Source organism: Hydractinia symbiolongicarpus, chromosome 9, assembly GCF_029227915.1.
Source record: "Hydractinia symbiolongicarpus strain clone_291-10 chromosome 9, HSymV2.1, whole genome shotgun sequence".
NCBI lineage: Eukaryota > Metazoa > Cnidaria > Hydrozoa > Anthoathecata > Hydractiniidae > Hydractinia > Hydractinia symbiolongicarpus.
This window is the reverse complement of record NC_079883.1, coordinates 10,784,327-10,797,933: the sequence shown is the minus strand read 5'-3', so window position 1 is coordinate 10,797,933 and position 13,607 is coordinate 10,784,327. Positions and strand designations below refer to the sequence as shown.

Sequence of the window (13,607 nt, the reverse complement as noted above, 5' to 3'; positions counted from 1 at the left end):
CCTGTTGCTAAAAAACCTGCAGCAAAGAAGGTCAAAAAAGACTCCCAAAAAGGCAGCAAAGAAGACCGCAAAAAAATAATTGTGTGTATCTGGCTATTACATTAACAAACGGCTATTTTTATAGCCACACATTTACAAAAAAACATTATCTTGGTACAAAGTTAACTTGTTTAAGTCACTTAAACAGTTAAAAAAGAGTAAATTTAAGATTAGATTCCCTAAGTTTAAGTATTTTCGTTTTTAAATTTCTTATTTCTTGCTTTTACTTTTCTTGCCCTTCATATTTTTAACATTGTCAAACTTTATGTAGCATAAAATTTTTATGTAGCATAAAATTTAAACAGAAAGCAGGACAAAGTTGATATAAAAAGCTAGCCGTAATATTTTTTATGGATGTGTGGCTATAAAAATAGCCGTTTTTTTGTTTGGTAAGATGCTTAGGCACGTTCCCCACGAATTCTTCTTGCCAACTGGATGTCTTTAGGCATGATTGTAACTCGTTTTGCTGTGAATGGCACACAAGTTAGTATCCTCGAACAAGCCAACAAGGTACGCTTCAGAAGCCTCTTGCAGAGCCATAACGGCTGTGGCTCTGGAATCGCAGATCTGTTTTGAAGTCCCTGAGCAATTTCTCGCACAAGACGCTGGAAAGGCAACTTGCGGATCAAGAGCTCGGTTGACTTCTGGTATCTTCTGATTTCTCTGAGAGCAACTGTACCAGGTCTGTAACGATGTGGTTTTTTCACTCCTCCAGTAGCTGGTGCGCTTTTCTCGCAGCTTTAGTGGCGAGTTGTTTTCGTGGAGCCTTTCCTCCAGTAGATTTACGTGCAGTTTGCTTTGTACGAGCCATATTTTAAGAAGTCGATGTAGTACGGATACACAAGACGGTCTAAAATGCACTATCGCGCCAAAGTTTTATTTCTCATATTGATTGACAGCTAAGGTTCAAAACAAACCATTTGATTGGTGCTAAGAAAGTAATTTCTGATTGGCTGCATAATGACATTACGCTCATTACTTTAACATTTTTATAAAATCTGTGTTTTTTGGCTACGGGAAAACGGCTGTATCTTCTGATACACAAAAGCTTTTGACTTTTTTTTTTTTTTAGTAAGTAGCAGAAGGTTTGGCGAATTCCAACGATGCCAAATTTATTGCCTTACTGAAACATTAAGACCACGAATTTTTAAAAAAACTACAGTTTTACTTAAAAAAATGTACAAAATGTTCGGAACATTTTGTAATGACGCAACTCTATTGGTTAATTAGGGTGTTTCCACGAGCAGTAGGTAATTTTATGGCCTCTTTTTAAAGCTGTCTGAATTCTGTTAACTCAAACGTTGTTTTTGTACTCGTTCTGTACGCAACTATATCAATATGTCTGGACGCGGAAAGGGAGGTAAAGGATTGGGAAAAGGAGGTGCTAAACGTCACCGAAAAATTCTTCGTGATAACATTCAGGGAATCACAAAACCTGCTATTCGGCGTCTTGCTCGACGAGGTGGTGTCAAACGTATCTCTGGCCTTATCTATGAGGAAACCAGAGGTGTACTGAAGGTTTTCTTAGAGAATGTTATTCGTGATGCTGTAACCTACACAGAGCACGCTAAACGCAAGACCGTTATCGCTATGGATGTTGTTTATGCCTTAAAACGTCAAGGAAGAACTCTTTACGGATTCGGAGGTTAAGCGTTGTCATTGCTCAACAAAAACGGCTATTTTTATAGCCACAAATCTTTTAAAACATTACTTTGTGCACGCTTCCAAATTACACAATGTGTAAAGTCTTGTCACAGTTACATTTATTGCTATACGATACTATGTCATATATGACACAAAAAAAATTTAGAAATACTTTTTAGGGTTAATTTGCCTGGGAGTGTTTCCGTGAAAAGCTGGGTTAAGTTAAATGTAAGCAATAACATGGATCAATGTACTTGTCTTTTCTGCAAGTACAGCTAATAATACGTATGAAAAGTGAAGCTAATCCACCACACACATGGGGAAGTATTTTAAATGTAGGCTAGTGTTTCTTAAGCACATTATTTAGAAGTTTTATTAACTTCGGTTAACATGTAGTGACGCCAAGTAAATGTTTTTTTTAAAGATGTGTGGTCTTAAAAAAGACCGTTTGTGTTTGGTAGACGTTGGTTTACTTGCTGCTTGTGTATTTTGTGACGGCTTTTGTACCTTCACTGACTGCGTGTTTTGCAAGTTCTCCATGGCAAGAGAAGACGTACTGCGGTTTGAATTTCACGAGAAGAGATGGTCGACTTTTTGTAGAGCCAAACGCGAAGCTTCGGAAGCAATGCGCTCAAAGATGTCGTTGACAAATGAGTTCATGATGCTCATAGCTTTGCTTGAAACTCCGACATCTGGGTGAACTTGTTTCAAAACATTGTAGATGTAAATAGCATAACTTTCCTTTCTCTTTCTCTTGCGTTTCTTTTCACCAGTTCCACCAATCTTTCCTCCTTTTTTGCCGGCTCTTTTTTCACCTTTCTTGGCTACTTTAGGTGCCTGTTTTCCTCCTTTAGCTGCTGCGTCAGACATGGTTAAAAATTTTTGCTACTTAACTTGTAAATAAGCATTAAACTGCAAGTCAAAACTTTTTGTTTATAAGTAAAAAAATCGGATCGAATTCGATCCGAAAACGCCGATACGCAATTTAATTGGTTAAAAAAAAAATCTTTTGTTTAATACTTAATTATGATTGGTTAAAAAAACATGATTTCGATCCTATTTTTATGATGAAAAAACGAGTAAAGTTTATTTCGTTAACACTTACGTTAAATATTCGTACGTTTTTGTATTAACTTACAAATCAAATCGCAGTTATGTCTGGACGTGGAAAAGGTGGAAAAGCTAAGGCTAAAGCCAAGACAAGATCCTCAAGAGCTGGACTTCAATTTCCAGTCGGTAGAGTGCATAGATTCCTTCGTAGAGGGCACTATGCTAACCGAATTGGATCTGGAGCACCAGTTTACTTAGCAGCCGTCTTGGAATATTTATCTGCTGAGATATTGGAGTTGGCTGGTAACGCAGCAAGAGACAACAAAAAAGCTAGGATTATTCCAAGACATTTACAATTGGCTGTTCGTAATGATGAAGAATTAAACAAACTTTTGAGCGGTGTAACCATTGCAGCTGGTGGTGTTTTGCCAAACATTCAAGCTGTCTTACTCCCAAAGAAGAACGACAAAGGACAGAAGAAGTAAACCGCTACACTCAGAAAACAACGGCTATTTTTATAGCCACACATCTTTAAAAAAACATTGTTTTTTTCACAAAACTATAACCTTAAAGTCTAATAGATAATCCATGCATACGCCTTGTCCTAAGTAACTCAAAGAAATTAAATAAAAAAATTTGATCACAACGTCAAAATAAATTGCACGTATTTGCACCTACTAATGTCTACGGCCATACCACGATGAACACACCCGTTCTCGTCTGATCACGGAAGTTAAGCATCGTCGGGCCGGGATAGTACTTGGATGGGGGACCGCCTGGGAACTCCCGGTGTCGTAGGCTTTTCATTTTCATTTGCTGTGATATATTTCTTGTTATAACAATTAAGGAACGTGGCGGTTGTTGAAAGTGTTTCCTATGACATTTTCCTACGACATTTTCAGGTGATAGTACGAGAAAAAAGAGCTTTCAAATGCATACAAACTCGATCTATTGCCGATCATCCAATAACCCTGACGGAATGGCAAATAAAATAAAATTCCGCCGCCTTCCGAGGACTTATATCGCAATCACGTTTCGTAACAGCCAAGCGAGGTTTTACCTTAGCGTTTAAGTCACCACCGACATTTGGCCGCGCAACTTTTCTAAGCTCATTCATTTTGACTTAAGGAGGGGGCGAGCGCGGACGCAGGCCCCCACTACCAGAAATTGTACGGTCGAGTTACTGACGTTTGCAGTAATCGCAGAGGTCAGCCCAAGCGTAGTGCAATGCAAGAGCCTCACTCTGGAAGAAAACCCTCATTGATCAGTCTTTACTTCCCCGTCAGGTAAGTATGAGTTGGAACTGCACCGTAGCATGAGGGTACCCTTCAAAGTTTGTTAATGCTTGTGGCTTGAGTGTGTTATAAACTGCCGTGTCGCGGGGCATAGGCTGTATTCTCCCCCAGTGTACGCGTTTTGTTCCCGCCGTAGACTATGCAGAGTGCCGTCGGAAAGAGGACTGCTATTATTCTTTTATTGCTTATGTGGGCCGCCATCGGTAATAGTGCAACACCAAGGCAACCCGTGGTCACGGCGTGAATGAATCCACCTCCATGACCCAAGGCCAAAAATCAGATTAATATACTGACCATTCAGAGAATGGCCTACCAGATATTAAACTGATAAGAACAGATACTACACTTGATCTTAGCCATTAGGCCGAGAAGCGATAAAGAACAAGCGTTGCCATGATAGGCATCGTCCACACACCGTAACTGCTTGTGGAGCATGTCACGTTACTGTAAAGCTTACAACTGTCACCGCGTACGGATGGACGGCGACATAGTAAAAATCACGGCTGTTGATTTAGCCGTAGGATGGAGAGCGACTGTAGCGAGTGGATGGTAACTTACATGAATGCTAACAAAGGCGACGATACTAAGTGCGTGATATTACTTTCCAATATGTCTGCGTACATTCCGTTTATCAACGCATTACGCCAGAACGTGCGCGCGCGTTACACAGTAGACCATGCAGCCGAAATGCGACAGTGCGACCCTGCCAGGAGTCGAACCTGGAATCCCCTGATTCGTAGTCAGATGCCTTATCCATTGGGCCACAGGGCCATGCTTATGACTTCGCCCCATCGTCATTTTGGCTTGCGCATTCGTTTTACTTACGACAGAATTCTTCGTGTTTGTAGCCATGAAAGAAAGGGACTTCTGTGAGTGAATTTTTTTACTGTGGTCTAATAAAAAAGTCGAAACGCAGTGCCCAATATATGAATTGCTCCTAATAGCCGGAAACAGGCCGTGTCGATGATGTAGGCCGACATACGCAACGCAAACCAAAGAACGCTTTATGAAAATCCTAACACGAGCGCGGAAGAAGCCCAAATTAACAGACTAGATGTAATGCTGAAGACCTCAAACTCCAGCAGCTTCTCTTGCAGACTATTGCGTCGTACTACAAATAAAAATTAACATGCTTTCGCATAGTCGCGGCACCCAAAACGGACATTATACGATGTACAGAAACACACATTTCTGTTTTCGCGCCAAATCAATTCCCGGGAGTGGTACTTTTACGTCCGCATACTTCTCACCGTCTTAAATTATATCTCATTTACACGGTAATGTTTAGTATACTTCTACTGTGATAACAAGCATCGTTTATCGTTGGATTGTTGTAAGAAAACATTAAAAATGAGTGAAGCAGCTTCTCCAAAGAAAATCGCACCCAAGAAGAAACCTGCTGCAAAGAAGACAGCTGATCACCCTAAATATGTGGACATGATCAAGGCTGCTATCGCTACCCTAAAGGAACGCGGTGGTTCATCTCGCCAAGCTATTACAAAATATATTCATGCAAATTACAAAGTTGCTGAAAACTCAGATCATCATCTGAAAATGGCTCTTAAACGAGGAGTAACATCAGGCGATTTGATTCAAACTAAAGGCACTGGTGCTTCTGGATCATTCAAGCTAGGTCAGGTAAAAAAAGAAAAACCTAAGAAAAAGGCCGCAGCAAAAAAGCCAACGGCAAAGAAGCCTACTGCAAAGAAAAGTACACCAAAAAAGAAGCCAGCAAAGAAGAGCACGCCAAAGAAAGCAGCAAAGAAGCCTGCCACAAAGAAAGCCTCGGCTAAGAAACCAGCAGCTAAGAAACCCACAAAGAAGCCTGTTGCTAAAAAACCTGCAGCAAAGAAGGTCAAAAAGACTCCCAAAAAGGCAGCAAAGAAGACCGCAAAAAAATAATTTGTGTGTATCTGGCTATTACATTAACAAACGGCTATTTTTATAGCCACACATTTACAAAAAAACATTATCTTGGTACAAAGTTAAACTTGTTTAAGTCACTTAAACAGTTAAAAAAGAGTAAATTTAAGATTAGATTCCCTAAGTTTAAGTATTTTCGTTTTTAAATTTCTTATTTTCTTGCTTTTACTTTTCTTGCCCTTCATATTTTTAACATTGTCAAACTTTATGTAGCATAAAATTTTTATGTAGCATAAAATTTAAACAGAAAGCAGGACAAAGTTTGATATAAAAAGCTAGCCGTAATATTTTTTATGGATGTGTGGCTATAAAAATAGCCGTTTTTTGTTTGGTAAGATGCTTAGGCACGTTCCCCACGAATTCTTCTTGCCAACTGGATGTCTTTAGGCATGATTGTAACTCGTTTTGCGTGAATGGCACACAAGTTAGTATCCTCGAACAAGCCAACAAGGTACGCTTCAGAAGCCTCTTGCAGAGCCATAACGGCTGTGCTCTGGAATCGCAGATCTGTTTTGAAGTCCTGAGCAATTTCTCGCACAAGACGCTGGAAAGGCAACTTGCGGATCAAGAGCTCGGTTGACTTCTGGTATCTTCTGATTTCTCTGAGAGCAACTGTACCAGGTCTGTAACGATGTGGTTTTTTCACTCCTCCAGTAGCTGGTGCGCTTTTCCTCGCAGCTTTAGTGGCGAGTTGTTTTCGTGGAGCCTTTCCTCCAGTAGATTTACGTGCAGTTTGCTTTGTACGAGCCATATTTTAAGAAGTCGATGTAGTACGGATACACAAGACGGTCTAAAATGCACTATCGCGCCAAAGTTTTATTTCTCATATTGATTGACAGCTAAGGTTCAAAACAAACCATTTGATTGGTGCTAAGAAAGTAATTTCTGATTGGCTGCATAATGACATTACGCTCATTACTTTAACATTTTTATAAAATCTGTGTTTTTTGGCTACGGGAAAACGGCTGTATCTTCTGATACACAAAAGCTTTTGACTTTTTTTTTTTTTAGTAAGTAGCAGAAGGTTTGGCGAATTCCAACGATGCCAAATTTATTGCCTTACTGAAACATTAAGACCACGAATTTTTAAAAAAACTACAGTTTTACTTAAAAAAATGTACAAAATGTTCGGAACATTTTGTAATGACGCAACTCTATTGGTTAATTAGGGTGTTTCCACGAGCAGTAGGTAATTTTATGGCCTCTTTTTAAAGCTGTCTGAATTCTGTTAACTCAAACGTTGTTTTTGTACTCGTTCTGTACGCAACTATATCAATATGTCTGGACGCGGAAAAGGAGGTAAAGGATTGGGAAAAGGAGGTGCTAAACGTCACCGAAAAATTCTTCGTGATAACATTCAGGGAATCACAAAACCTGCTATTCGGCGTCTTGCTCGACGAGGTGGTGTCAAACGTATCTCTGGCCTTATCTATGAGGAAACCAGAGGTGTACTGAAGGTTTTCTTAGAGAATGTTATTCGTGATGCTGTAACCTACACAGAGCACGCTAAACGCAAGACCGTTACCGCTATGGATGTTGTTTATGCCTTAAAACGTCAAGGAAGAACTCTTTACGGATTCGGAGGTTAAGCGTTGTCATTGCTCAACAAAAACGGCTATTTTTATAGCCACAAATCTTTTAAAACATTACTTTGTGCACGCTTCCAAATTACACAATGTGTAAAGTCTTGTCACAGTTACATTTATTGCTATACGATACTATGTCATATATGACACAAAAAAAATTTAGAAATACTTTGTAGGGTTAATTTGCCTGGGAGTGTTTCCGTGAAAAGCTGGGTTAAGTTAAATGTAAGCAATAACATGGATCAATGTACTTGTCTTTTCTGCAAGTACAGCTAATAATACGTATGAAAAGTGAAGCTAATCCACACACACATGGGGAAGTATTTTAAATGTAGGCTAGTGTTCTTAAGCACATTATTTAGAAGTTTTATTAACTTCGGTTAACTTGTAGTGACGCCAAGTAAATGTTTTTTTAAAGATGTGTGGTCTTAAAAAAGACCGTTTGTGTTTGGTAGACGTTGGTTTACTTGCTGCTTGTGTATTTTGTGACGGCTTTTGTTCCTTCACTGACTGCGTGTTTTGCAAGTTCTCCAGGCAAGAGAAGACGTACTGCGGTTTGAATTTCACGAGAAGAGATGGTCGACTTTTTGTTTTGAAGAGCCAAACGCGAAGCTTCGGAAGCAATGCGCTCAAAGATGTCGTTGACAAATGAGTTCATGATGCTCATAGCTTTGCTTGAAACTCCGACATCTGGGTGAACTTGTTTCAAAACATTGTAGATGTAAATAGCATAACTTTCCTTTCTCTTTCTCTTGCGTTTCTTTTCACCAGTTCCACCAATCTTTCCTCCTTTTTTGCCGGCTCTTTTTTCACCTTTCTTGGCTACTTTAGGTGCCTGTTTTCCTCCTTTAGCTGCTGCGTCAGACATGGTTAAAAATTTTTGCTACTTAACTTGTAAATAAGCATTAAACTGCAAGTCAAAACTTTTTGTTTATAAGTAAAAAAATCGGATCGAATTCGATCCGAAAACGCCGATACGCAATTTAATTGGTTAAAAAAAAAATCTTTTGTTTAATACTTAATTATGATTGGTTAAAAAAACATGATTTCGATCCTATTTTTATGATGAAAAAACGAGTAAAGTTTATTTCGTTAACACTTACGTTAAATATTCGTACGTTTTTGTATTAACTTACAAATCAAATCGCAGTTATGTCTGGACGTGGAAAAGGTGGAAAAGCTAAGGCTAAAGCCAAGACAAGATCCTCAAGAGCTGGACTTCAATTTCCAGTCGGTAGAGTGCATAGATTCCTTCGTAGAGGGCACTATGCTAACCGAATTGGATCTGGAGCACCAGTTTACTTAGCAGCCGTCTTGGAATATTTATCTGCTGAGATATTGGAGTTGGCTGGTAACGCAGCAAGAGACAACAAAAAAGCTAGGATTATTCCAAGACATTTACAATTGGCTGTTCGTAATGATGAAGAATTAAACAAACTTTTGAGCGGTGTAACCATTGCAGCTGGTGGTGTTTTGCCAAACATTCAAGCTGTCTTACTCCCAAAGAAGAACGACAAAGGACAGAAGAAGTAAACCGCTACACTCAGAAAACAACGGCTATTTTTATAGCCACACATCTTTAAAAAAACATTGTTTTTTTCACAAAACTATAACCTTAAAGTCTAATAGATAATCCATGCATACGCCTTGTCCTAAGTAACTCAAAGAAATTAAATAAAAAAATTTGATCACAACGTCAAAATAAATTGCACGTATTTGCACCTACTAATGTCTACGGCCATACCACGATGAACACACACCGTTCTCGTCTGATCACGGAAGTTAAGCATCGTCGGGCCGGGATAGTACTTGGATGGGGGACCGCCTGGGAACTCCCGGTGTCGTAGGCTTTTCATTTTCATTTGCTGTGATATATTTCTTGTTATAACAATTAAGGAACGTGGCGGTTGTTGAAAGTGTTTCCTATGACATTTTCCTACGACATTTTCAGGTGATAGTACGAGAAAAAAGAGCTTTCAAATGCATACAAACTCGATCTATTGCCGATCATCCAATAACCCTGACGGAATGGCAAATAAAATAAAATTCCGCCGCCTTCCGAGGACTTATATCGCAATCACGTTTCGTAACAGCCAAGCGAGGTTTTACCTTAGCGTTTAAGTCACCACCGACATTTGGCCGCGCAACTTTTCTAAGCTCATTCATTTTGACTTAAGGAGGGGGCGAGCGCGGACGCAGGCCCCCACTACCAGAAATTGTACGGTCGAGTTACTGACGTTTGCAGTAATCGCAGAGGTCAGCCCAAGCGTAGTGCAATGCAAGAGCCTCACTCTGGAAGAAAACCCTCATTGATCAGTCTTTACTTCCCCGTCAGGTAAGTATGAGTTGGAACTGCACCGTAGCATGAGGGTACCCTTCAAAGTTTGTTAATGCTTGTGGCTTGAGTGTGTTATAAACTGCCGTGTCGCGGGGCATAGGCTGTATTCTCCCCCAGTGTACGCGTTTTGTTCCCGCCGTAGACTATGCAGAGTGCCGTCGGAAAGAGGACTGCTATTATTCTTTTATTGCTTATGTGGGCCGCCATCGGTAATAGTGCAACACCAAGGCAACCCGTGGTCACGGCGTGAATGAATCCACCTCCATGACCCAAGGCCAAAAATCAGATTAATATACTGACCATTCAGAGAATGGCCTACCAGATATTAAACTGATAAGAACAGATACTACACTTGATCTTAGCCATTAGGCCGAGAAGCGATAAAGAACAAGCGTTGCCATGATAGGCATCGTCCACACACCGTAACTGCTTGTGGAGCATGTCACGTTACTGTAAAGCTTACAACTGTCACCGCGTACGGATGGACGGCGACATAGTAAAAATCACGGCTGTTGATTTAGCCGTAGGATGGAGAGCGACTGTAGCGAGTGGATGGTAACTTACATGAATGCTAACAAAGGCGACGATACTAAGTGCGTGATATTACTTTCCAATATGTCTGCGTACATTCCGTTTATCAACGCATTACGCCAGAACGTGCGCGCGCGTTACACAGTAGACCATGCAGCCGAAATGCGACAGTGCGACCCTGCCAGGAGTCGAACCTGGAATCCCCTGATTCGTAGTCAGATGCCTTATCCATTGGGCCACAGGGCCATGCTTATGACTTCGCCCCATCGTCATTTTGGCTTGCGCATTCGTTTTACTTACGACAGAATTCTTCGTGTTTGTAGCCATGAAAGAAAGGGACTTCTGTGAGTGAATTTTTTTACTGTGGTCTAATAAAAAAGTCGAAACGCAGTGCCCAATATATGAATTGCTCCTAATAGCCGGAAACAGGCCGTGTCGATGATGTAGGCCGACATACGCAACGCAAACCAAAGAACGCTTTATGAAAATCCTAACACGAGCGCGGAAGAAGCCCAAATTAACAGACTAGATGTAATGCTGAAGACCTCAAACTCCAGCAGCTTCTCTTGCAGACTATTGCGTCGTACTACAAATAAAAATTAACATGCTTTCGCATAGTCGCGGCACCCAAAACGGACATTATACGATGTACAGAAACACACATTTCTGTTTTCGCGCCAAATCAATTCCCGGGAGTGGTACTTTTACGTCCGCATACTTCGCACCGTCTTAAATTATATCTCATTTACACGGTAATGTTTAGTATACTTCTACTGTGATAACAAGCATCGTTTATCGTTGGATTGTTGTAAGAAAACATTAAAAATGAGTGAAGCAGCTTCTCCAAAGAAAATCGCACCCAAGAAGAAACCTGCTGCAAAGAAGACAGCTGATCACCCTAAATATGTGGACATGATCAAGGCTGCTATCGCTACCCTAAAGGAACGCGGTGGTTCATCTCGCCAAGCTATTACAAAATATATTCATGCAAATTACAAAGTTGCTGAAAACTCAGATCATCATCTGAAAATGGCTCTTAAACGAGGAGTAACATCAGGCGATTTGATTCAAACTAAAGGCACTGGTGCTTCTGGATCATTCAAGCTAGGTCAGGTAAAAAAAGAAAAACCTAAGAAAAAGGCCGCAGCAAAAAAGCCAACGGCAAAGAAGCCTACTGCAAAGAAAAGTACACCAAAAAAGAAGCCAGCAAAGAAGAGCACGCCAAAGAAAGCAGCAAAGAAGCCTGCCACAAAGAAAGCCTCGGCTAAGAAACCAGCAGCTAAGAAACCCACAAAGAAGCCTGTTGCTAAAAAACCTGCAGCAAAGAAGGTCAAAAAGACTCCCAAAAAGGCAGCAAAGAAGACCGCAAAAAAATAATTTGTGTGTATCTGGCTATTACATTAACAAACGGCTATTTTTATAGCCACACATTTACAAAAAAACATTATCTTGGTACAAAGTTAAACTTGTTTAAGTCACTTAAACAGTTAAAAAAGAGTAAATTTAAGATTAGATTCCCTAAGTTTAAGTATTTTCGTTTTTAAATTTCTTATTTTCTTGCTTTTACTTTTCTTGCCCTTCATATTTTTAACATTGTCAAACTTTATGTAGCATAAAATTTTTATGTAGCATAAAATTTAAACAGAAAGCAGGACAAAGTTTGATATAAAAAGCTAGCCGTAATATTTTTTATGGATGTGTGGCTATAAAAATAGCCGTTTTTTGTTTGGTAAGATGCTTAGGCACGTTCCCCACGAATTCTTCTTGCCAACTGGATGTCTTTAGGCATGATTGTAACTCGTTTTGCGTGAATGGCACACAAGTTAGTATCCTCGAACAAGCCAACAAGGTACGCTTCAGAAGCCTCTTGCAGAGCCATAACGGCTGTGCTCTGGAATCGCAGATCTGTTTTGAAGTCCTGAGCAATTTCTCGCACAAGACGCTGGAAAGGCAACTTGCGGATCAAGAGCTCGGTTGACTTCTGGTATCTTCTGATTTCTCTGAGAGCAACTGTACCAGGTCTGTAACGATGTGGTTTTTTCACTCCTCCAGTAGCTGGTGCGCTTTTCCTCGCAGCTTTAGTGGCGAGTTGTTTTCGTGGAGCCTTTCCTCCAGTAGATTTACGTGCAGTTTGCTTTGTACGAGCCATATTTTAAGAAGTCGATGTAGTACGGATACACAAGACGGTCTAAAATGCACTATCGCGCCAAAGTTTTATTTCTCATATTGATTGACAGCTAAGGTTCAAAACAAACCATTTGATTGGTGCTAAGAAAGTAATTTCTGATTGGCTGCATAATGACATTACGCTCATTACTTTAACATTTTTATAAAATCTGTGTTTTTTGGCTACGGGAAAACGGCTGTATCTTCTGATACACAAAAGCTTTTGACTTTTTTTTTTTTTAGTAAGTAGCAGAAGGTTTGGCGAATTCCAACGATGCCAAATTTATTGCCTTACTGAAACATTAAGACCACGAATTTTTAAAAAAACTACAGTTTTACTTAAAAAAATGTACAAAATGTTCGGAACATTTTGTAATGACGCAACTCTATTGGTTAATTAGGGTGTTTCCACGAGCAGTAGGTAATTTTATGGCCTCTTTTTAAAGCTGTCTGAATTCTGTTAACTCAAACGTTGTTTTTGTACTCGTTCTGTACGCAACTATATCAATATGTCTGGACGCGGAAAAGGAGGTAAAGGATTGGGAAAAGGAGGTGCTAAACGTCACCGAAAAATTCTTCGTGATAACATTCAGGGAATCACAAAACCTGCTATTCGGCGTCTTGCTCGACGAGGTGGTGTCAAACGTATCTCTGGCCTTATCTATGAGGAAACCAGAGGTGTACTGAAGGTTTTCTTAGAGAATGTTATTCGTGATGCTGTAACCTACACAGAGCACGCTAAACGCAAGACCGTTACCGCTATGGATGTTGTTTATGCCTTAAAACGTCAAGGAAGAACTCTTTACGGATTCGGAGGTTAAGCGTTGTCATTGCTCAACAAAAACGGCTATTTTTATAGCCACAAATCTTTTAAAACATTACTTTGTGCACGCTTCCAAATTACACAATGTGTAAAGTCTTGTCACAGTTACATTTATTGCTATACGATACTATGTCATATATGACACAAAAAAAATTTAGAAATACTTTGTAGGGTTAATTTGCCTGGGAGTGTTTCCGTGAAAAGCTGGGTTA

At 39.9% G+C, this 13,607-nt stretch overlaps 8 non-coding genes and 1 pseudogene across 8 annotated transcripts; 2 read left to right on the top strand and 7 right to left on the bottom strand.

Moving 5' to 3' along the window:
* Positions 1-2,152: 2,152 nt before the first annotated feature.
* On the bottom strand, positions 2,153-2,560 carry LOC130657347 (histone H2B, gonadal-like; annotated as a pseudogene).
* An 855-nt stretch (positions 2,561-3,415) lies between these two features.
* Positions 3,416-3,534, top strand: LOC130658202 (5S ribosomal RNA). Its single transcript, XR_008985418.1, has one exon. It is a non-coding gene; the product is annotated as a 5S ribosomal RNA (ribosomal RNA).
* Positions 3,535-3,862: 328 nt separating this feature from the next.
* On the bottom strand, positions 3,863-4,027 carry LOC130660162 (U1 spliceosomal RNA). Its single transcript, XR_008987363.1, has one exon. It is a non-coding gene; the product is annotated as a U1 spliceosomal RNA (small nuclear RNA).
* A 185-nt stretch (positions 4,028-4,212) lies between these two features.
* On the bottom strand, positions 4,213-4,404 carry LOC130661208 (U2 spliceosomal RNA). The gene has a single exon (XR_008988401.1). It is a non-coding gene; the product is annotated as a U2 spliceosomal RNA (small nuclear RNA).
* A 322-nt stretch (positions 4,405-4,726) lies between these two features.
* Positions 4,727-4,799, bottom strand: Trnar-acg (transfer RNA arginine (anticodon ACG)). The gene has a single exon. It is a non-coding gene; the product is annotated as a tRNA-Arg (tRNA).
* A 4,468-nt stretch (positions 4,800-9,267) lies between these two features.
* Positions 9,268-9,387, top strand: LOC130659108 (5S ribosomal RNA). Its single transcript, XR_008986319.1, has one exon. It is a non-coding gene; the product is annotated as a 5S ribosomal RNA (ribosomal RNA).
* A 328-nt stretch (positions 9,388-9,715) lies between these two features.
* Positions 9,716-9,880, bottom strand: LOC130660161 (U1 spliceosomal RNA). The gene has a single exon (XR_008987362.1). It is a non-coding gene; the product is annotated as a U1 spliceosomal RNA (small nuclear RNA).
* Positions 9,881-10,065: 185 nt separating this feature from the next.
* On the bottom strand, positions 10,066-10,257 carry LOC130661206 (U2 spliceosomal RNA). Its single transcript, XR_008988400.1, has one exon. It is a non-coding gene; the product is annotated as a U2 spliceosomal RNA (small nuclear RNA).
* A 322-nt stretch (positions 10,258-10,579) lies between these two features.
* Trnar-acg (transfer RNA arginine (anticodon ACG)) lies at positions 10,580-10,652 on the bottom strand. The gene has a single exon. It is a non-coding gene; the product is annotated as a tRNA-Arg (tRNA).
* Between the last annotated feature and the right edge of the window lie 2,955 nt (positions 10,653-13,607).